Raw genomic sequence first — 23,013 nt, forward strand, 5'->3', positions numbered from 1 at the left:
GGTGCACGTGTCTCTTTCAGATCTGGTTTCCTTGGTGTATATGCCCAGAAGTGGGATTGCTGGGTCATATAGCAGTTCTATTTCCAGTTTTTTAAGAAATCTCCACACTGTTCTCCACAGCGGCTGTACTAATTTGCATTCCCACCAACAGTGTCAGAGGGTTCCCTTTTCTCCACACCCTCTCCAGCATTTATTGCTTGTAGACTTTTGGATAGCAGCCATCCTGACTGGCGTGTAATGGTACCTCATTGTGGTTTTGATTTGCATTTCTCTGATAATGAGTGATGTTGAGCATCTTTTCATGTGTTTGTTAGCCATCTGTATGTCTTCTTTGGAGAAATGTCTGTTTAGTTCTTTGGCCCATTTTTTGATTGGGTCATTTATTTTTCTGGAATTGAGCTGCAGGAGTTGCTTGTATATTTTTGAGATTAATCCTTTGTCTGTTGCTTCACTTACTATTATTTTCTCTCATTTTGAAGGCTGTCTTTTCACCTTGCATACAGTTTCCTTTGTTGTGCAAAAGCTTTTAAGTTTCATTAGGTCCCATCTGTTTATTTTTGCTTTTATTTCCAATATTCTGGGAGGTGGGTCATAGAGGATCCTGCTGTGATTTATGTCAGAGAGTGTTTTGCTTATGTTCTCCTCTAGGAGTTTTATAGTTTCTGGTCTTACATTTAGATCTTTAATGCATTTTGAGTTTACTTTTGTGTATGGTGTTAGAAAGTGTTCTAGTTTCATTCTTTCACAAGTGGTTGACCAGTTTTCCCAGCACCACTTTTAAAGAGGTTGTCTTTTTTCCATTGTATATCCTTGCCTCCTTTGTCGAAGATAAGGTGTCCATAGGTTCGTGGATTTATCTCTGGGCTTTCTATTCTGTTGCATTGATCTATATTTCTGTCTTTGTGCCAGTGCCGTACTGTCTTGATGGCTGCGGCTTTGTAGTAGAGCCTGAAGTCAGGCAGGTCGATTCCTCCTGTTCCCTTCTTCTTTCTCAAGATTGCTTTGGCTATTCAAGATTTTTTGTATTTCCATACAAGTTGTGAAATTATTTGTTCTAGTTCTGTGAAGAATACTGTTGGTAGCTTGATAGGGATTGCATTAAATCTATAGATTGCTTTGGGTAGTATAGTCATTTTGACAATATTGATTCTTCCAATCCATGGACACGATATATTTCTCCATCTGTGTCCTCTTTGATTTCTTTCATCAGTGTTTTATAGTTTTCTATGTAGAGGTCTTTTGTTTCTTTAGGTAGATATACTCCTAAGTATTTTATTCTTTTTGTTGTAATGGTGAATGGTATTGTTTCCTTAATTTCTCTTTCTGTTTTCTCATTGTTAGTGTATAGAAATTCAAGGGGTTTCTGTGTGTTAATTTTATATCCTGCAACTTTGCTATATTCATTGATTAGCTCTAGTAATTTTCTGGTAGAGTCTTTAGGGTTTTCTATGTAGAGGATCATGTCATCTGCAAATAGTGAGAGTTTCACTTCTTCTTTTCCTATCTGGATTCCTTTTATTTCTTTTTCTGCTCTGATTGCTGTGGCCAACACTTCCAAAACTATGTTGAATAGTAGTGGTGAGAGTGGGCACCCTTGTCTTGTTCCTGATTTTAGGGGAAATGCTTTCAATTTTTCACCATTGAGGATAATGTTTGCTGTGGGTTTGTCATATATAGCTTTTATTATGTTGAGGTATGTTCCGTCTATTCCTGCTTTCTGGAGAGTTTTTTTTTTTTTTTATCATAAATGGATGTTGAATTTTGTCAAAGTATTTTTCTGCATCTATTGAGATAATCATATGGTTTTTATCTTTCAATTTGTTAATGTGGTGTATTACATTGATTGATTTGCAGATATTAAAGAATCCTTGCATACCTGGGATAAAGCCCATTTGGTCATGATGTATGATCTTTTTAATATGTTGTTGGATTCTGTTTGCTAGAATTTTGTTAAGGATTTTTGCCTCTATGTTCATCAGTGATATTGGCCTGTAGTTTTCTTTTTTTGTGGCATCTTTGTCTGGTTTTGGAATTAGGGTGATGGTGGCCTCATAGAATGAGTTTAGAAGTTTACCTTCTTCTGCAATTTTCTGGAAGAATTTGAGTAAGATAGGTGTTAGCTCTTCTCTAAATTTTTGGTAGAATTCAGCTGTGAAGCCATCTGGTCCTGTGCTTTTGTTTGCTGGAAGATTTCTGATTACAGTTTTGATTTCCTTGCTTGTGGTGGATCTGTTAAGATCTTCTATTTCTTTCTGGTTCAGTTTTGGAAAGTTATATTTTTTTAAGAATTTTTCCATTTCTTCCAAGTTGTCCATTTTATTGGCAAAAAGCTGCTGTAGTAGTCTCTTATGATCCTTTGTATTTCAGTGTTGTCTGTTGTGATCTCTCCATTTTCATTTCTAATTTTGTTTATTTGGTTCTCCTCTCTTTGTTTCTTAATGAGTCTTGCTAATGGTTTGTCAATTTTGTTTATTTTTTTTGAAAAAACCAGCTTTTAGATTTGTTGATTTTTGCTATGGTCTCTTTAGTTTCTTTTGTATTTATTTCTGCCCTAATTTTTAAGATTTCTTTCCTTCTACTAACCCTGGGGTTCTTCATTTCTTCCTTCTCTAGTTGCTTTAGGTGTAGAGTTAGGCTATTTATTTGACTTTTTTCTTGTTTCTTGAGGTAAGCCTGTATTGCTATGAACCTTCTCCTTAGCACTGCTTTTACAGTGTCCCATGTATTTTGATTTCTTTTATGATTTGTTGGTTATTCAGAAGTGTGTTATTTAGCCTCCATATGTTTGAATTTTTAATAATTTTTTTTTCCTGTAATTGAGATCTAATCTTACTGCACTGTGGTCAGAAAAGATGACTGGAATGATTTCAATTTTTTTGAATTTACCAAGGCTAGATTTATGGCCCAGGATATGATCTATTCTGGAGAAGTTTCCGTGTGTACTTGAGAAAAAGGTGAAATTGATTGTTTTGGGGCAAAATGTCCTATAGATATCAATTAGGTCTAGCTGGTCCATTGTGTCATTTAAAGTTTGTGTTTCCTTGTTAATTTTCTGTTTAGTTGATCTATCCATAGTTGTGAGTGGGGTATTAAAGTCTCCCAGTATTTTTGTGTTACTGTTAATTTCCACTTTCATATTCGTTAGCATTTGCCTTACATATTGTGGCGCTTCTATGTTGGGTGCATATATATTTATAATTGTTATATCTTCTTCTTGGATTGATCCTTTGATCATTATGTAGTGTCCTTCTTTGTCTCTTTTCACAGCCTTTATTTTAAAGTCTATTTTATCTGATATGAGTATTGCGACTCCTGCTTTCTTTTGGTCTCCGTTTGTGTGAAATACTTTTTTCCAGCCCTTCACTTTCAGTCTGTATGTGTCCCTTATTTTGAGGTGGGTCTCTTGTAGACAGCATATATAGGGGTCTTGTTTTTGTATCCATTCAGCCAATCTTTGCTTTTGGTTGGGGCATTCAACCCATTTACATTTAAGGTAATTATTGATAGGTATGGTCCCGTTGCCATTTACTTTGTTGTTTTGGGTTCACGTTTATACAACCTTTCTGTGTTTCCTGTCTAGAGAAGATCCTTTAGCATTTGTTGAAGAGCTGGTTTGGTGGTGCTGAATTCTCTCAGCTTTTGCTTATCTGTAAAGCTATTGAATTCTCCTTCATATCTGAATGAGAACCTTGCTGGGTACAGTAATCTAGGTTGTAGATTATTCTCTTTCATTTCTTTAAGTATGTCCTGCCATTCCCTTCTGGCCTGAAGGGTTTCTATTGATAGATCAGCTGTTATCCTAATGGGAATCCCTTTGTGTGTTATTTGTTGCTTCTCCCTTGCTGCTTTTAATATTTGTTCTTTGAATTTGACCTTTGTTAATTTGATTAGTATGTGTCTTGGGGTGTTTTGCTTTGGGTTTATCCTGTTTGGGACTCTCTGGGTTTCTTGGACCTGTGTAACTATTTCCTTCCCCATTTTAGGGAAGTTTTCAGCTATTATATCCTAGAGTAACTTCTCATGGCCTTTCTTTTTGTCTTCTTCTGCAACTCCTATGATTCGAATGTTGGGGCGTTTCACATTGTCCCAGAGGTCCCTGAGGTTGTCCTCATTTCTTTTGATTCTTTTTTCTTTTTTCCTCTCTGCTTCATTTATTTGCACCATTTTATCTTCTACCTCACTTATCCTATCTTCTGCCTCTGTTGTTCTACTGTTGGTTCCCTCCAGAGTGTTTTTGATCTCATTTATTGCATTATTCATTTTTAATTGACTCTTTTATTTCTTCTAGGTCCTTATTAAACATTTCTTGCATCTTCTCTTTGTCTCCAGGCTATTTATCTGTAACTCTATTTCATTTTCAAGATTTTGGATCATTTTTATTACCATTATTCTAAATTCTTTTTCAGGTAGATTCCCTATCTCCTCCTCTTTTGTTTGACTTGGTGGGCATTTTTCATGTTCCTTTACCTGCTGGGTATTTCTCTGCCTTTTCATCTTGTTTTGATTGCTGTGTCTGGAGCGGGCTTTCTGTATTCTGGTGGTCTGTGGTTCCTTTTTATTGTGAAGGTTTCTCCCAGTGGGTGGGGTTGGATTATTGGCCTGTCAAGGTTTCCTGGTTAGGGAAGATTGTGTTGGTGTTCTGGTGCGTGGAACTGGATTTCTTCTCTCTGGAGTGCAGTGGAGTGTCCAGTAGTGAGTTTTGAGATGGGTCTATGGGTTAGGTGTGACTTTGGGCAGCCTGAATGTTGATGCTCAGGGCTATGTTCCTGCGTTGCTGGAGAATTTGCGTGGTATGTCTTGCTCTGGAACTTATTGGCTCTTGGGTGGTGGTTGGTTTCAGTGTAGGTATGGAGGCTTTTGGATGATCTCTTATTACTTAATGTTCCCTGTAGTCAGGAGATTTCTGGTGTTCTCAGCTTTTTGGCTTAAGTCTCCTGCCTCTGGATTTCAGTCTTATTCTTCCGGTAGTCTCAAGACTTCTCCAACTATACAGCACTGGTAATAAAACTTCTAGGTTAATGGTGAAAAGATTCTCCATAGTAGGGACACCCAGAGAGGTTCACAGAGTTACATGAAGAAGAGAAGGGAGATAGAGATGAGCAGGAGGAGAAAAGGGGGTACTCAAGAGGAGAGAGACAGATCTACGCAGTACTCTGTTCCCAGAGTGTTCTCCGTAGCCCAGACACCCACAGAGATTCACAGAATTGGACTGAGAAGAGAAGAGGGAGGGAGGAAATAGAGGTGTCTGGGGGAGAAAAAGGAGAGTCAAAAGGGGGAGAGAGTAATCAACACACTCCTGAGTAAAAATGGGTACTGAAGGTTGTATTCTTAAATGTCCAAAATTGATATCAAATACTGAAAAACAAAGATTAACAATCTAGAGTAGAGGTTAGATTCTTAAAAATACAATATTAAAAATAAAAACACAAAAAATTTAAGAAATATATATGAAATTCGGTTTAAAAATAGGGCCTCTTTTTTGTTTTTTGCAAGGTTATAGTGAAATGAAAATGAAAATTAAGGAGTAATAGAGGACTTTAAAAGAAAATAAGAGAAAAAAAATTTTTAAATTAAAAAAATAGTAAAAATACATGAAAATGAAAATGAAAGTTAAGGAATAATAGAGGAGTAATGGGGAGTTTTAAAAGAAAATAAAAGAAAAAATAAAAAAAAATAAAAAAAATTTTTTTATAGTAAAAATATATCTAGGAATTTCTCTGGAACTTTTGTGGGCAGTGTGGGTTCGGTTCAGTTTCAGATAACTCCTTGCTCCAGCTTACACTTCTCAATATCTATAGGCCCCTTCCAATGTAGTCGGTGTTACCTACAGGGATTTTAATCTGTTGCAGTGGTCACTCCTGAAGCGGTTCCCTTTGTTTATTTGGCTTCTGTTTGCTGGTCTCTTCAGTGTCTAATTTCCACCGTGACACAGGCGGGCGGAGGTGGTCTCTTGTTTAGGTTCGCTGGTTCAGTGGTGCTGCGGGGAGGGAGGGGCGCTGCAGACAAATGTCACTGGCCTGTGTGGGGAGCACCCGCAGTGTTCCGGCCACACTGGGTTTGCTCCGCTCACGGCGTGTGCTTTCCCCGTGTACCCTGCTCAGGCTCCCGGCTGCTCTATATGGAGCGGGCCCTGCGTTGCGTGAGGTTCCAGTTTTCGGGTCCTCCACAAAAGCGCGGACTCGGTTGGGCCTGCATTTTGTGCTTTCCCCGCCCGAGCAGCTCAGGCGGCCAGGAGCCTGACGGGCGCACTCTCCCCGGGTGCGGTGCGCCTTCTCCCCTCCCCGTCCCAGCCTCAGTTTCCGCGCGCTGGTTGGGTGCGCCTTGTGTCTCTTCTGGGGACCTGGCCTCTAGCCGCGACCCTTCTGGCGGATGTCAGCCATCCAGAATCTCAGGAAGTCTTTGGTTAGAAACTGGAGGCCTGTTTGCAGTTTGGTAGGGGGTGCCTGTCCCTGGGGCTGAGTTTCCCCCTTTCCCCTCCCTCCTGCCTCCTGCCTCAGGCGGGGACAGGTCGGTCCGCCACCGGCGAGCTCCTCTCTGGAATTGCTCAGTTCTCCCTTTGTTCTGTGAACGGCCCGCAGTGTGTTCAGGCGCAGGTTAATTTTCTCTCTCCCTTGCTATCCCACAGTTTAAGTTGCAATCTCATGTTAGCTCCCTCCGATTGCCCTCAGGGTATTCAGGCCCGATCCTTGCCCTAAGCAATACCGCCTGCTCCTCTCCGTTCCGCCCCCACTTGCTGGTGGCAGATGCGGGCGTCTGGGGTACTTTTCTGCTGGGAGTTGCTTTTAGGCATGTAATCTGTGGGTTTTATTAATTTTTCCTCCCAGTTAGGTTGCCCTCCAAGATTCGAAAACTTCCCCCAGACCCGCCAGTGAGAGGGTTTCCTGGTGTTTGGAAACTTCCTCTATTACGACTCCCTTTCCGGGACGGGTCTCCGTCCCTAACTCTATTGTCTCTCTTTTTATCTTTTATATTTTGTCCTACCTCCTTTCGAAGACGATGGGCTGCTTTTATGGGCACCTGATGTCCTCTGTAAGCGGTCAGAAGTTGTTTTGTGAAGTTTGCTCAGTGTTCAGATGTTCTTTCGATGAATTTGTAGGGGAAAAAGTGGTCTCACCGTCCTATTCCTTGGCCATCTTAGCTTCTCCCAATGTTATATTTAATGGTGAAAAAATTTGTGCTTTTAGTTTGCTAGGACTTCCATAATAAAGTACAATAGACTGGGTAACATAAAGAACAGAAATTAATTTTCTTGTAATTCTGGAGGCTAGAAGTACAAGATCAAGGGGTCAGCAGTGTAGTTTCTTCTGAGGCCTTTCTCCTAAGCTTAGAAATGGCTGTCTTTTTCTGATGTCTCACATGGTCTTCTTTCTATAAATCTGTGTCCTAATCTCTGTTTTTGAGGACTGGCATCATACTGGATTAGGGCCTACCCTAATGACTTCATTTTTTTTCTTTTCCATTTATTTTTATTAGTTGGAGGCTAATTACTTTACAATATTGTAGTGGTTTTTGTCATACATTGACATGAATCAGCCACGGATTTACATGTATTCCCCGTCCCGATCCCCCCTCCCACCTCCCTCTCCACCCGATTCCTCTGGGTCTTCCCAGTGCACCAGGCCCGAGCACTTGTCTCATGCATCCAGCCTGGGCTGGTGATCTGTTTCACCCTAGATAATATACATATTTCAATGCTGTTCTCTTGAAACATCCCACCCTCGCCTTCTCCCACAGAGTCCAAAAGTCTGTTCTGTACATCTGTGTCTCTTTTTCTGTTTTGCATATAGGGTTATCATTACCATCTTTCTAAATTCCATATATATGCATTAGTATACTGTAATGGTCTTTATCTTTCTGGCTGACTTCACTCTGTATAATGGGCTCCAGTTTCATCCATCTCATTAGAACTGATTCAAATGATAATGACTTCATTTTTACTTGCTAACCTCTTTAAAGACTTACTCTCCAAATACTGTCATATTCCGAGGTACTGGGGGTTAGGGCATCAAGGTGTGAATTTTCAACCCACAATCCGCCCTAATATCAGGAACAAGGCAAAGATACCCCCATTCATCTCTCTTGTTCAGTTGTAATCCTAGATGTTACAGCCAGGGGCAGTAGGGCAAGAAAAGGAAATAAATGGCATACAGATTCAAAAGAAGAAATTAAACTGTCCCTACTTGCAGATAATGTGATTTTCTAGGTAGGAAATCTCAAGAAATCAACCAGAAAGTTTCAGCAAAGTCACAGGATACAAAATAAACATACCAAACTCAATTGTATTTTTGTATACCAGCAAGGAACATGTAGATACTGAAATTAAGAATTAAGGGAGCACTTGGGAGTTCCCTAGTGGCCCAGTGGTAAGGACCAGGTTCAATCCCTGGCTGGGGGACTAAGATCCTGCAAGCAAAGTGGCATGGCCAAAGAAAAAGGAAGCAAGAGAGAAAGGGAAAAAAAAAATTCAAGTGGTTTTTTTGGTAGCTATAGGCAAGATTATTCCAAAATGAGAAAAGTTAAAAGAATTAGAATAGCAAACACATTTTTGAAATACAGTGGGAGTAATCAGTCTACCCAATTTCAAGACATGAAAATCAGAGTTATCAAAATCAAGACTGTGCAGTACTGGTGGAAAGACAGACAATTGATTAATGGAATAGAATAGAGAACCTAGAAATAAGACATACATAAATATGCCTGTCCAATTCTGACCAATTGCAAAAGCAGTTCAAAGGAGGAAAGGTAGCCTTTTCAACACATGGTTCTGGAGAGTTTAGTTATCCATAGACAAAAAAAAATGAGCCTTGACCTAAGTCTTACACCTTATAAAAAATTAACTCAAGAGGGAGTTCCCTGGTGGTTTAGTGGTTAGGATTTGGTGTTTTCACTGCTGCATGGCTAAAAAAAATCCAAAAAACAAACCAAACCCACCCCCCCCAACAAAACCATAAAATTCAAAATAGATTAGACTTAAGTGTAAAACTTGGGGCTTTCCCACCTGAGTGAAAGTCGCTCAGTCATGTCTGACTCTTTGTGACTATACAGTCCATGGAATTCTCCAGGCCAGAATACTGGGGTGGGTAGCCTTTCCCTTCTCCAGGGGATCTTCCCAACCCAGGGATCAAACCCAGGTCTCCCACACGGCAGGCGGATTCTTTACCAGCTGAGCCCCCAGGGAAGCCAATGGTAAAGAGTCTGCCTGCCAGTGCAGGAGATGTAAGAGGCGGTTCCGTTCCTGGGTCAGGAAGGTCCCCTGGAGGAGGAAATGACAATCCACTTCAGTATTCTCTCCTGGAAAATCCCATGGACAGAGGAGCCTGGCGAGTTATAGTCCAAAGGGTCACAAAGTGTTGTACATGACTGAGTGCACACATAAGAGTAGAAGATAACATAACATTTTTAGAAAAATTTAGGAGAAACTCTTTAGGATCAAGCGTTAGGCAAAGGGTTCTTAGACTTGACATTAAAAACACAATTGATAGATTGGACTCTATCAAAATTAAACTTTTCTTCTACAGAAGACTCTGTTAAGGTAATGAAAAGACAAGCTCACAGTGGAGAAAATATTTACAGATCATATATCCTAAGAAGAACTAGTATCTAGAAACATGAACTCTCAAAATTCAACTCTACTATTCAAATAGTAGAAAACCAATTAGAACAGGGACAAAAATACACAGAGACATTTTACCAAAGACATACAACTGGCAACTAAACACATGCAAAGATGCTCAAGAGCATTAGCTGTCAGGAAAGTGCAAATTAAAATCACAAGGAGGTATCATTACATGCTGATCAGAAAGGCGAAAAAAAAAAATAGTGGCAATGCTAACTGTTGGCAAGGATGGGGAGAAACTGGATCTTATACAGTGTGGTTGGGAATTTGAAATACTCCAGGGGCTTCCTTGGTGGCTCAGTGGTAAGGAATCTGCGTGCCAATGTGGGAGACGCAGCAGGTGTGGTTCCTGACGAGGGAAGATCTCACATGCCTTGGAGCAACTAAGCCCATGCGCCACAGCTATTGAGCCTGCGCTCCAGAGGTCGGGTGCTGCAACTACTGACGCCCCTGCACCCTAGAACCTGTGCTCCGCAACGAGAGAAGCCACCACAATGAGAAGCCTGCGCGTGGCAACTGGAGAGTAGCCCAGGCAGCAACAATGACCCAGCACAGCCAAAAATCAATAAATAAAATTATTTTTTAAAAGAGAAAAAAAATATTGCAAAATATTTTTTGCAATATACTGGAAATAGCTTAGCAGTTTCTCACAAAACTGAACATGCAACTACCATACAACCCAGCAATTGCACTTCTGGGCATTTATCCTGGAGAAATGAAGACTTAAAAAACCTGAACATGAATGTTTATAGCAGCTGCATTAGTAATAGCCGAAACCGGGAAACAGTCCAGATGTCCTCTGACAGCTCAATGATTAAACAGGGATGCAGCCACACCATGGAGTACTACTTAGCAAAAAGAGGGAACTACTGTAGTGGGCATTCCCTGGTGTTCCGGTGGTTAGGACTCTGAGCTTTCACTGCCATGGGCCCAGGTTCCATCCCTGGTTGGGGAACTAAGATCACACAGGCTGTATGGGAAGGACCAAAAAGGGGCTGGGGGTGGGGAAAGAGAGAGAACTATAGATAGAACAGCTGGATGAATCCCTAGAGAATTAAATCCAAAGTGGTTATATACTCTATAAATTCTATTTACACAACATTCTGTAATGACAAACTTATAGAAATGGAAAATAGATTAATGGCAGCTGGGAGGAAGGGGAGTAGATGTGGCTATATAAAACCACCGTTAGGGATCCTTGTGGTGATATCACAGAGCTGTTCTGTGTCAATGGTGATGTCTCATTGTCAGCATCCTGGTTATGATGCTGTAGTATAGTTTTCCATGTTGTAACCACTGAGGGAAACTGGGTGAAGGCTACACAGAATCTCTGTATCATTTCTTGCAGCTGCCTGTAAACTTATAGTGATCTCTCAAAAAAAAAAAAAAAAAAAAAAAGACACCATCTGCTTGCTCCCTTTCCTGGCATTTACCTTGACCTGTTGGGGAGGCTTTATTCTTGTTCTCTTCCTGTGCCTCAAGAGCTGTGTCAGGTCACCAGAAAGAGTTTCTGATGACGCCTCCAAATGTGTCAGAGGCCTGCCCTTTGTCAGTCATTGTGGGAAGCAGTGCAAACATTTCCGTGGCAGATTTCCGTGACTGTCAGTGGTTAAAATTGGCATCAGGGACATGAGCGAATTACAGCATGAATTCCCATGGGAAAATCCTTGAAGGGAAATATGAGGGTCTGGAGCTCTCTGTTATGATCCCTAAAACCTGAGAGGAAGTGAGTGGGGAAGAAGTTGATAAACAACTCTAAGGAGATTGGCAGCATTTTCTAGCCTTGCCTTGCCTTTCTCACCTTCTCCCTTGCCCTGCCCCCACTGGAGGATACACCTGTGTTTCAACGGTTGTCCCCAAAACCCATCTTTTCAGCTTGCTCTTGGATTTTTTCTTGTATAGAGTTTGCCTTTTTTTTTTTTTTTTTTCTTTTTCTATCAGTCTTTGAATTTTTAGAGTTAAGGACTGTGTGCATGTGTATGTGTGTCTATCTTATCAGTTTTAATGAGCAGAGGGGGAAAACAGTGCCAAAATGTTGTGCTAAATGTTTGTTATCTAATTTGCTCAGCAGGGTAGATACTCTGTTCCCCATTTTCTTCATGAGGAAAGTAAGGCTTAGACAGGTTAATGTGGCTTCTCTAAAGGTCAGATAAACGTGTAAATGTCAGAGACAGTGTAATAACACAGGTCTACCTGGCTTCAATTCCCTGTCTGTCTGTCTACCTATCTGTCTATCCATCCATTCATCTCAGTAAAAATTTACATGTTATATTTGCTGAACTGTCACTTTCACATGAATGGCATGTTAATTCTGAATTGATTTATTAAGTATTCTCTAAGGTGGCAAAATAGGAGTTTTAAAGTAAATTTCCAGTTCAGATAAATGTTAAAAAAAAAAACTGCTTTAGAGTCTTAAGTCGTCTCTTTGATGAGGATTGGCCAAATGAAATTCCTCTACTGATTTGCTTATGTCACTTACACTGATATGCTGTAAATCTTAGAATTCTAGTGGAATACACTCAAGTTCCATAAAATGAAGTTCTAGTTTACAGATAAGGATCCTAAGTCCTAGAGTGATTAACTTGCTTAACATAACGCAGTGAAAGAGTCAGGATTAAAAGCCCTATCAAGTGTCCCAGCCCAGGGCTCTTTCTAGTTTATAGCGTATGGCCATCAAAAGAATACTGGGTTTACTGTCCATGCTTCTACCTCTTTTCATGGGAAAAAGCCTTACCTAGTGTCTAAGGTCACATTCTCTGAAATTACCTGGGTCCAGCTCCAGGATATGTAACACGAAGCAAACTGTTACCTCCTCAAGGCCTGTTTCCTCCTCTGTAAACTGGAACAATAATAGTACCAGCCTCGAACTATGAGAAGTAAATGAAATATTGCCTCTAAGTGCTTAGAACAGAGCCTGGCATACAGTAAACCCCAGACAAGCTTTCACTAGCACTTGAGCAAGGGGTTTGAGAGGATGCCATAAAAAGAGGCCAGGAGTTCATGGAGATGTTTTCTTTCTGAGGTTGGAGCCAGGTGTCTACCTGTGTCCTGCTGCCTCTGACACGTGCTGGCTGTCTGACCTTTGGAGAAGTTACCTAACCTGTCTGAGCTTTAATTTCCTCATCTAGAAAATGGGAGAAATAGTACCTACTTTGCCAAGAGGATTAAATAGGAAATGTAAAATGCTTGGCAGAACATAATGGCACTCGAGTTCCTTTTTCCCTTTTGTTTATTGAGATAGCTATGTAACTTTTGGTCTGAAGTGCTGTCTACTGACTGCCAGGAGATTACAGGGTTCAGTCACTAAGAATGTGGGCATAATTTAATCTGGAACAAAAGTAACCCTGAAACTCACTTGTTTAGCCTAGAGTTAGACAAATGTAGAGGAACAAGTTTTATGTCAACTGTGCTTTTAGAACATAGGTGATATCCGTCTCATAATTCATGTATTGTTTATTGTTTTAAACCTTCAAGAGAACCAGTTGCAGCCTCCTGGAAAATGTCAGGCTGTAGAGAAAAGGTTAGAACTTTGGGCTCAGAAAAGCTTAGGCAGGATGGCTAGGGTGCTGTGTGCTAGCTGAACACAGACCTTGAAGAGGGGCTGTGAAGATGAAGCTGTATATAATGTGAAAAAGTAATAATAGCTGATATTTATTGAACATTTATTATGTGCTACATATTGTTGCAATTAACTCGTTTAATTGTCACAACCACCCTATGAGGTGGGTGCAGTCACCACCGTTTTGTGGATTGAAAACTCAGGCACCGATAATTTATGTTACCTGCCCAAGGTTACACAGCTGGTTATGATGTCTGAATTTAAATCTAAGCACGTGGTTCTGAACCCCCAAGCAATTAGCTGCCAAGCTCTATTGCTACCTTGGCATATAATAGATAATAAATAAGTAAAATACTAGTTTCCTACATTTTCACCTAAGATAGGCTTATTGAATTGCAAATCATTTTCAAAGTAGGGGAAAATTAGAACTTCACTGTTGGTCTGGTGGTTAAGACTCGGTACTTCCACTGCAGGGGCCGCAGTTTCGAACCCTCACTGGAGAACTAAGATCCTACATGCCCTGTGCTACTACCAAAAAAGAAAAGACAAAGTAGGAGAGAATAATGTCTCCCTGTATCAGAAGGGGCAAATCCAGGAAATAGTGAATTAAAAATGAGTGTAATTTCTTCAATTTAATGATGCAATAGTAAACTCTAGGAGTACAGTAGAATTTTAAACTAGTACTTAATGAAATACATATTTTTAATATTTTTATGGAAAAATTTAAAGCCAAAGCCACTGGAGAAGGAATGATTGAAAAAAGCAGAACAGATTTTAAAAAGTCATAGGAAAGCGAATGAATATTTATTGAGCATCTGCTATATCCCAAGCACTACACTGGATGACTTACCAAGCCAGTTTTGTTTAAAATTCATAACATTTTCTGAGAGACAGAGATTGTCCTGGTGTCTGATGAAGCTGCAGTTCACGGAGGCGCAGAAGCTCACAGGTGCAGCGAGTGTTGGAACCAAGATTCAAACCAGTCCCAGCAGAGTCCTCAGCTGATGTCACATGGGCACCTTCCTCAGAACTCTCAAGATTCACAGGTCATGAAGTGTCTTTGACTGGAATTCAGGGCCTTTGCAGGGCCTGTTCCCAGAAACCCTTGTCCTCCAGTGCAGCTGTTGAACAGATGGGTGTGAGTGGATCCTCTCCTTGGCTCTGAACCGGGATAACCCCTCTGCTTGCTGCTCCTCTCCGCCCACAACACCGATGTCCCACTGCTTTCGGGCCATGTTGGCGTCTATTTATATGCGCTGCCAAGGAGGCTCGGACCACTTCATTGCAAGGCACCCTAAGCTTTTGCTTTTGGATCATGGGGGAGGGATAATTACCTTTTTATTTTTCCTTGCCAACCCTGAAGGACCCTAGTCTTGAGCCCCAGGGAGCAGGGGCTGGGAAGAAAAATGGAAAGAATGGGTTGATTAAAATGTCTGTAACTGGGACCTGTGTATCATGCACAATAACACAAGAGTGGATTTGAGGCATGAAGAGGCCCCAGCAGCGCATTTCTGAAAGTCTAGGGACAGGTGAGGAGTGTCAGGTGAGCCAAGAGGACTCAGGTGTGACCACATGGGGTTCACACCCTGGAAGGGGGGGCAAGGGGCGTGGTCTCGAGTTGAGTGTGAAGGACCTACACCAGGAAGTGGAGTAGACTCAAAGGAGCAGTTTTGATACTGTCACACTGATCCTATTTCTACTCCCAGGCTGGTATGATGGAGAAAACATGGGTTAGGTTGTGTTATGGGAATACCCTTAATCTCCAGAGACATAATTTATGACCTCTTCATTTAAGGGAGGAATCAGTCTCACAGATATTAATTAAGCAGTCACACATATGTGTGACTGTGATGAGTCCCATGAAGACCCCGCTGGTTATAAAGAGGGATCTGACCTGGGGGGTGAGAATAATAAGGAAAGGCTTCCCTGGGGATGTGATGGGGGGTGGGGAGAGGGTGTTGCAAAGATCCTGAAGCAGATGTGAACAGGTCAAATAAATTACAAACTGTGGGAAGGGAAGAAGAAGACTCACAGGATGTTTCTTCACTGATTTGCATTAAAATATTTAGTTTTTATTTATTTATTTGGCTGTGCCAGGTCTTCACTGCGGCACGTGGGAGTTGCAGCATGCAAACTCTTGTGACCTCTTAGTTTTAGCTTGTGGGATCTAGTTCCTTGACCAGGGATTAAATCAGGGCCCCCTGTATTGGGAGTGCAGAGTCCTAGCCACTGGACCATCAGGGAAGTTCCTCTGATTTGCATTTTAAAACACAGAATTGCATTTGTGAAAGCAGAAGCTAGTTTTCAAAGGGCCTATCTTGTACGGGTGATTGACTTCGCCTTTCAGGGTATGTGGACTGAGGGCATCCAGTACCCTGGACTCTCTTTATGCCTTAGTCACTGACAAGTTGCATGATTTTAAGTAGGTTTCATAACTTCCATTTTTGTACATGCTGAGGAGGGCAGAGAGCGGAGTGGGGTTGGTCTGTTGATCTCTGTAATTCCTCCTGGTGCTTAAAAAAAAATCTAATAGCAGCTTTTCAAGAGCCCTCTGTTATTCACTTTTAGAGAAAGTGCTCGTTCCTTTCACTTCATAATTCCTCATAAATGTCCAACCTTTCCCTTTGACTCTCAGAAGAGGCCTTGGGAGAACAGAGTTTATTTTGCCATCATGTAAGATTTCATTATTTTCTTGAACACATTCATTACTTTGTGCCTGGTCTAGGTGTTGAGAAGAATAGGATGTGTCATCACCCCCACCAGATATCCTTAGTCCACTGTCAGCTCCGAAGACAAACATTACCAGGTAATTGTGGTATAAAGTGATAAGTGCGTTGCTAGGGATATAGAGAAAGTGTTAAAGGAGAATAGAGGAAGGTCATCTAATGCACATGTAAGAGTAACAGAGCTGGTTACACCTGGAAATAAAAAAAAGTAGGTGTGCTCAGCGGGTGTTTAATAAATGGATATAGCTGAACAAATGAATGAATTGTGTTGCTGTGATTCTAACTTCAGATGGTTCGATGGCTGATTCCAGAGACCCTTTTATTGCTCTTTCATGCCATAAAAGAAAAAATAATAATATCAGTTGCAATTGTTCTGATTACAAAGAGCTACTGGGCACTGTGCACAATCACATGGGTATGTTTAACTGCACTTTATTTTTTCCCTCAACTTTTCATTAGGTGATTGTTTCTACCATTAGTCTTTCTTCCCAGAGACGAGAAAGACTGCCTTTGGCCATTTTCATTGTATTGTGTTAAATCTTAGGGGAAAAAAAATGAGTTCAGTGTATATAACACAAGAGACAGGTGGGAGACTAACATCTGGGGTAGAGAAATTCAATAACAGTTTCCTCCCTGAGGGTGGGAGCAGGTGGGGATGGGGGGAGGGTGGTGTTGTGAGTCTGTGAAATGGTACGCTCAATGCTTAGCTATGGAGGGAGCAGGGTTGAAAGAGCAGAGTTTCTCCCCCCTCTTTAATTTGTGTTGAAAACTCAATGATGATTTAAAAAAAAAAAAAGGGATTGGAAGCCCTAAGTGCAAAGCATGAGCTTCAGAAGAAAAATGTTACTTTTATGCTGCCCATTAAAACATTTACCTGCTCCATATGCTCCAGCACTTACCAGAGAAAGGGGAATTTGCCCAATGAAAATGGAAAGCTCGTTTCTGAAAAATTGTTTTCCATAAATCTTGCAAATTACTGTGCTTAAATATTCTAGGTTGTAGCCAGAGTTACCCCTGGGGAGTGATTATCAGGGAAATAACCATGAACAGCAACAAGACCCTGCACAGATCTGACGAGCATATGACCTTTTGTGCAGGAGACATTTGCCCGTGTTGCCAGGAGCTCTGTAATTAATGGGGCACCGGAGAGCCTTCCTCTCTACGAGCCAATAATTAGTCCTCCTGGAGACACACATTCCGAACCATATCCAGGGTGTCATGTTCTGAATGCTGTTTGCTGAGCGGAATCCAATGAATGTGTGAGGGGCTAAGCTGTCTAAACCCCAATACCCCACCCCTCTTGAGGTCTTGGCTTTTCCCCCAGAGTGGTCCCACTTGAGGAAAACTAGGGTGATCAAGCAATACTTAGTTTCTACTTTCCTTTTGTGGGGGAGATACCTGATTTCGGTATATCATGAATATCAAATATATCAAATGTTTTTGAACCCACAGGTTGTTTTGCTTCCATTTTACTTGTGTGTTTTGGGTGGTTGGTGTGCGATGGAGAACACTACCACCCATAGTCAGGGGAGGTGGAGACCTACTCTCAGGTTTGCAGTGCATGGTTGTACAGGTTGTGCCCTGCACAAGGATGCCAGCTGAAGGGCCTAGAGGGGGCCTGAAATCTAGCACGTGTCTTTGGATACATTAGCATCCAGCCATCCTTAATTCTCTTTTTTTTCTCATCCTTAATTCTTAACTACACACCATATTGTTTTGCTTTTGTTTGTGTTGTGGCTGTGCCCCATGGCATGCAGGATCTTGTTTTCCTCAACCAGGGATCGAATTCGTGCTGCCTGCGGAGCCTTAACCTCCCCCACTGGACCAGAAGGGAATTCCTCTACAAACCATATTGAATTTACAAACTAATAGTGTACTGGGCTTTCATGTCCTGGCAGTCAGTTTTATAATTAACCAGCTAGCGGTCATTGAAACCTTGGGAGCATATGACAGTTGAAGCATACCTTTTCAAACCAAAAATTAAGTTTGATACTAGGATATTGTCTGTGATCAGTATTTACTGGATAAAGAATCATTTAATCTGGTACACCATATTATGCTTTCCTTCTCCCATTCAATATGAAAGTCTAATATTGAAATAAACAGATGGGATTGTTTATTCATAATCTCAGCATTAGAGTTAACTTTTGGTTAAAAACACGTTTTGAATACTAGTTGGCAAATTATGAAGCTTCAGTGAAATTAGCAACAATATTTGGCAGTCAAGTGATGTTGACTTATCTTCCAGGGAACCCATTAAGTTCTGGTTCACCTGAAGCCTGCATGGTAACTGATGGTTTAACACTCATCAGTGTGTGCAATTTTGCTGAATCAGTCTTCCCAGGCCAATGCTGTGTCCTTGGTAACGGTGCGTTGGAAGCATTGCAGGCTTTAGAAGCAGAATTTTTTTTTTTTGTGGCCATGCTATGCAGCTTGTGGGATCTTAGTTCCCCATCTAGGAATCAAACCCGTGCCTCCTGCATTGGAAGCATGGATGCTTAACCACTGAACCCCCAGAGAAGCCTCCGGAGGGAGAACCTTAACCTCAGCCCTTTCCAGCTGAAGGAACTTCAGCATGTTAGCTTCTGAGCGTCAACTTATTCATTTGTCAAGTGCCTTCTTCCCACAGATGTTGGAATTAAGTAGAATAGGTGAAGCATCCAGTGTGGAGCCTGGAACAACGTCACAGGTTCTCAGTAAATGCTAGTCTCCGCCTTTTCCCTTTAAATCAATCTTCAATGATTTCTGTATTAGTTTCCTAAGACTGCCTTAACCAAGTGCCACAAGTTGGGTAGACAACAGAAATTTATTTTCACTGTTCTAGAGGGCAGAAGTTAAGAACGAGATGTTGCAGGGCCATACTCCCCCTGGAGCCTCTAGGGAAGAATCCTTCTGTCTCTTGTAGATTCTGGGGACCTCAGACGCTCCTTGGCTTGTGACAGCAAAATGCCATGTCATCACAGTTTTTCCTCTGTGTCTTCACAAGATGTTCTCTCCGTGTGTCCATGTCCAAATTCCCTTCTTCTATAAGGACACCAGTCATATTGGATCAGGGCCCATCCTGATAACCTCATCTTAACTTGACTGCATCTGCAAAGACCCTATTTCCAAGTAAGGTCACATTCCCAGGTACCTGGGGTTAGGGTGTCCATGTCTCTTTGAAGAACACAATTCAACCTGTAACAATTTCCTATCATCTGTAGGAAAATAATAATCATCTAGTAACTTTAGAATTTCTAGAAGGCTTTTATTATCTCTGTCGAGGGAGATAGATAGGGCTTAATATTTTTTGTAGAAGGGGATACTCCCATTAAAACTAGAGTTGTTTTGTTATAAGAGGTGAAGATATCAATTTATGTTTGGTGCAAAATTCCCTGGTTTTGCTAATTCACCAGGAGATACAATTCTTAAAAAAATTTATTTAAGATTTTTACCACAACCATATTTCCATGTTGCAACATAGTTTTTGTAATTTTCACAATGTTTCCTGGTTGTTGTATATAAGTCTCTAGCCAAGAGTGTCTTGGCTGAATCTAGTTTTCAACTGATGTCTTTTAGCTATATGTTTAACTATACAATACTGCCAGACCAGTCTTCCCAAATTAGTGCTGTGTTCTTGACGATTCTGTGATGTAAACAATGTATGTTCTAGCGTTAGACAGACTGGAAGTCATGTCTCAGTCCTACGTCTTTCTAGCTGTGTGAACTTGACATATTAAAAGAAAGTGGCAGAACAATATGTAAAATAAACATATATTTATATTTATGGGAAATATGGTGCTGGTATCTGCTCAGAAAAAGATCTAGAAGGACTCACACAAAAACCATTAAGCAGGATAAGACCTAAGAAGTGGGGATGAAAATGAATGAGGGTGTGAAGACATTTCACATTTTACTAAGTGTTCAGTTCAGTTCAGTCACTCAGTCGTGTCCGACTCTTTGTGACCCCATGAATCACTGCACGCCAGGCCTCCCTGTCCATCACCAACTCCTGGAGTTTACTCAAACTCATGTCCATCGAGTCGGTGATGCCATCCAGCCATCTCATCCCTGGTCGTTCCCTTCTCCTGCCCCCAATCCCTCCCAGCATCAGGGTCTTTTCCAATGAGTCAACTCTTCGCATGAGGTGGCCAAAGTACTGGAGTTTCAGCTTCAGCATCAATCCTTCCAATGAACGATCAGGACTGATCTCTTTAGGATGGACTGGTTGGATCTCCTTGCAGTCCAAGGGACTCTCGAGAGTCTTCTCCAACACCACAGTTCAAAAGCATCAATTTTTCGGTGTTCAGCTTTCTTCACGGTCCAACTCTCACATCCATACATGACCGTTAGTATTAAAATCTTTTCTTCAACAAGCATATATTTTTCCTAGTTTTTAAAGAACCAATTCAAAATAAAAAAACACCTATTTTAAAAGCAGGAAAATAGGTGCTTTATTTGGAAACTAAGGGAATCTGACAGTTTAAATTTACCTACACCAGTTCCTCTCTATTACTTACCAACTGGAAAAGATAATTATGGTATGGAGAAAATACAATTTGAGAAAAGAAATAGAAAAGAAAAAACTTTTTTCTTCTTACTATTGTCTCTAATTGTAATTTCTTTTTTAAAAATTTTTATTTTTTAATTTTTAAAAACTATACTACTTTTTCTGACATGTACACACTACTATATTTATTTATTTTGGGCTGTGTTGGGTCTTCGTTTTTGCATGTGGAGGAGGAATGGCAACCCACTCTAGTATTCTTGCCTGGAAAACCCTGTAGACAGAGGAGCCTGATGGGCTACAGTCCATGCGATCCCCAAGAGCTGGACACGACTGAGTGACTAACCGTCAGTTTCTCTAGTTGTGGAGAGTGGGGGTTGTTCTCTCGTTGCAGCGCACGGGCTTCCCATTGCGGTGGCGTCTCTTGCTGTGTGTGCAGCACTGGCTTCGGTAGTTGTGGCACGTGGGCTCATTGCCTGTGGCTTGCGGGTCCTAGAGCACGGGCTCCATGTTGTGTGGCACCTGGGCTTAGTTGCTCCACTGCGTGTGGAATTTTCCCAGGCCAGGGATCGAACCTGTGTCCCTTGCATGGGCAGGTGAATTCTTATCCACTGAGCCACCAGGGAAGTCCTCTAATTGTAATTTCTTTCTAACCCATAATAGTTCCTTCAGGAATCTGGATCTCTTTAATTGTCTTCCTTTACCAGAAAAAAATTTAAGAAATAAATACATTCTTTTATTACAATTGTCACAGGAGTATTTGGAATTTTTGCTTTTGTTGTTGCTGATGTTGTTTTAAAATAGGTTTTATTTTTCAGCTGAAACCTGATTTTGCATTGTAAGCAAATGTTCTTACTTTTCTAGACGGAATTATCCCCAATCTAAAACATTCTGGGAGGAATATATTCATTAATGTTTTCAAAGTGGGACTTCTGTGGTGGCCCAGTGGTAAAAAATCTCTCTTGCAACATGGGGCAACTAACTCCATGCATTGCAACTAAGACCTGACATGAATAAAAACAAGAAAAGAAAATTTCAAAATGATTTTAAGTATCCTCCAAATAATAGTAGCAATGGCTCCTCAGTTATTTTTTTCTCCAGTTCCCTTCAACAAATTCTGTTTTTTCAAATAGCATATAGCTCAGCATTACATTTGTTACCATTAATAGCAGCTTTTGAAAAAGCCGTGTATACTGGTTTTGAAAGATGAGGATTCTTCCACTTGTCTTGCCATTCAGACAAATACTTATTAAAAAAAACTAGATGATGTAGCTAAGAGAGGAAATTATTTAAAAAATGTAATTTCCTTATTTCATTTTCTTCAGTATCATTCTAATGTTATCATTCATTTAATTTCCAGTAGACTTATAGAAAAAGTCTTAGTAAGAGATTATTCCTTTTTGATTTATGTTTTTTGAAAGGCTAAAAAAGTTTTCATGAAACTTTTTTTGAGTCTGAAAATGACTGGGTCTGAAAAATTATATTTGATTTATAGCTATGTATTAATATGAGTTATTAAGATATGTTTTCAGTAAATATAGAAAGTTTCATCATCAATTATTGACAGTTCAGAAAAGATTGGTTAATATTAGTTGAATGCTTGACAGAAAAGAAAACCTGATTCTACTCCAAAGTGTAAAACAAGAACTAAGATCAAGTTGAGAGGTCACAGAGGATATTTCGAAACCATTCATACGTCACCACTGAGCACAAAGATGATTTAAATGACCTTATGTACATATATGGTAGCACCTTGATTGGGTAATGCTTCTGCCAGTTCTCATTGCTCTATAACCCTATCGTCATTATCATCAACTTTTTTTCATTAAGAATTTATTAGTCAGCTATGTATACGTACATGATAACATGCATAGTTGGTACCCAGAGAAGTCCGTATACAGCAACACAGATTGTGGCTATTGGTAAAACATTTGACATTGTGCCTTTCATGAATTATGTAGCATACATTTGGCTACTCTCTGAGTTTACAGATAAAATATGATATCCTGTTGGTTCTGTGTGACTTCAGTGGATTGAAAGTTGTTGACTGGTTCTCAGGTCTTCTGAATCCTTTGTGACAGCAAGTCCCTAACCTGGCCCATGGGAGCTCAAGAAATGCTCAAGAAAAGCAGCAGGGAGACAAAAGTATCAAGGGAATAAATTTAATGCTGGGGCCACATGCTACAACATCAACTTGAGTACTTGTTTTGTTTAGAAAGAAGCAAAATAAAAGCATGTTTTTCTCTGTAACTGACATGGCTTTGGGATTTGAAAAAGCAGAATAATTAAATTTTCATTTGAAAATCTTTTAAAATACAGTGGGATAAAAATACCATTTCTTTTTGTATAAGAAAGCTGAGACATTGAAAAATTGAGGAATAGAATTCCAAGGAAAATAATGAAATTTCAACATTAGGAAATCCAGTAATACAATTCACATATTAATCAATTGAAGAAGAATAATCAAATGATGACCTTGTTAGATGCTGAAGAGACACTTGATAGAATTCAATATGCATTCCTTATTTTAAAAGAAACTATTAATAAGCTTTGATAAAGGCAGAAACTACTGTGAATATCCTAATAATGAGACATTATGAGATGCTCATTAAAGATGGGAATGGGA

At 40.4% G+C, this 23,013-nt stretch overlaps 1 long non-coding RNA gene across 1 annotated transcript in view; it reads left to right on the forward strand.

Moving 5' to 3' along the window:
• The window catches only part of LOC110148710 (uncharacterized), a 40,266-nt gene extending 17,580 nt beyond the window's left edge, over positions 1–22,686 (forward strand). The window contains exons 2-3 of the long non-coding RNA XR_011490523.1: positions 15,901–15,981; positions 22,446–22,686. This is a non-coding gene — a long non-coding RNA (uncharacterized lncRNA). The remainder of the gene's footprint in view (positions 1–15,900; positions 15,982–22,445) is intronic.
• Positions 22,687–23,013: the final 327 nt, after the last annotated feature.

This window comes from Odocoileus virginianus, chromosome 12 (genome assembly GCF_023699985.2).
Source record: "Odocoileus virginianus isolate 20LAN1187 ecotype Illinois chromosome 12, Ovbor_1.2, whole genome shotgun sequence".
Classification (NCBI taxonomy): Eukaryota; Metazoa; Chordata; class Mammalia; order Artiodactyla; family Cervidae; genus Odocoileus; species Odocoileus virginianus.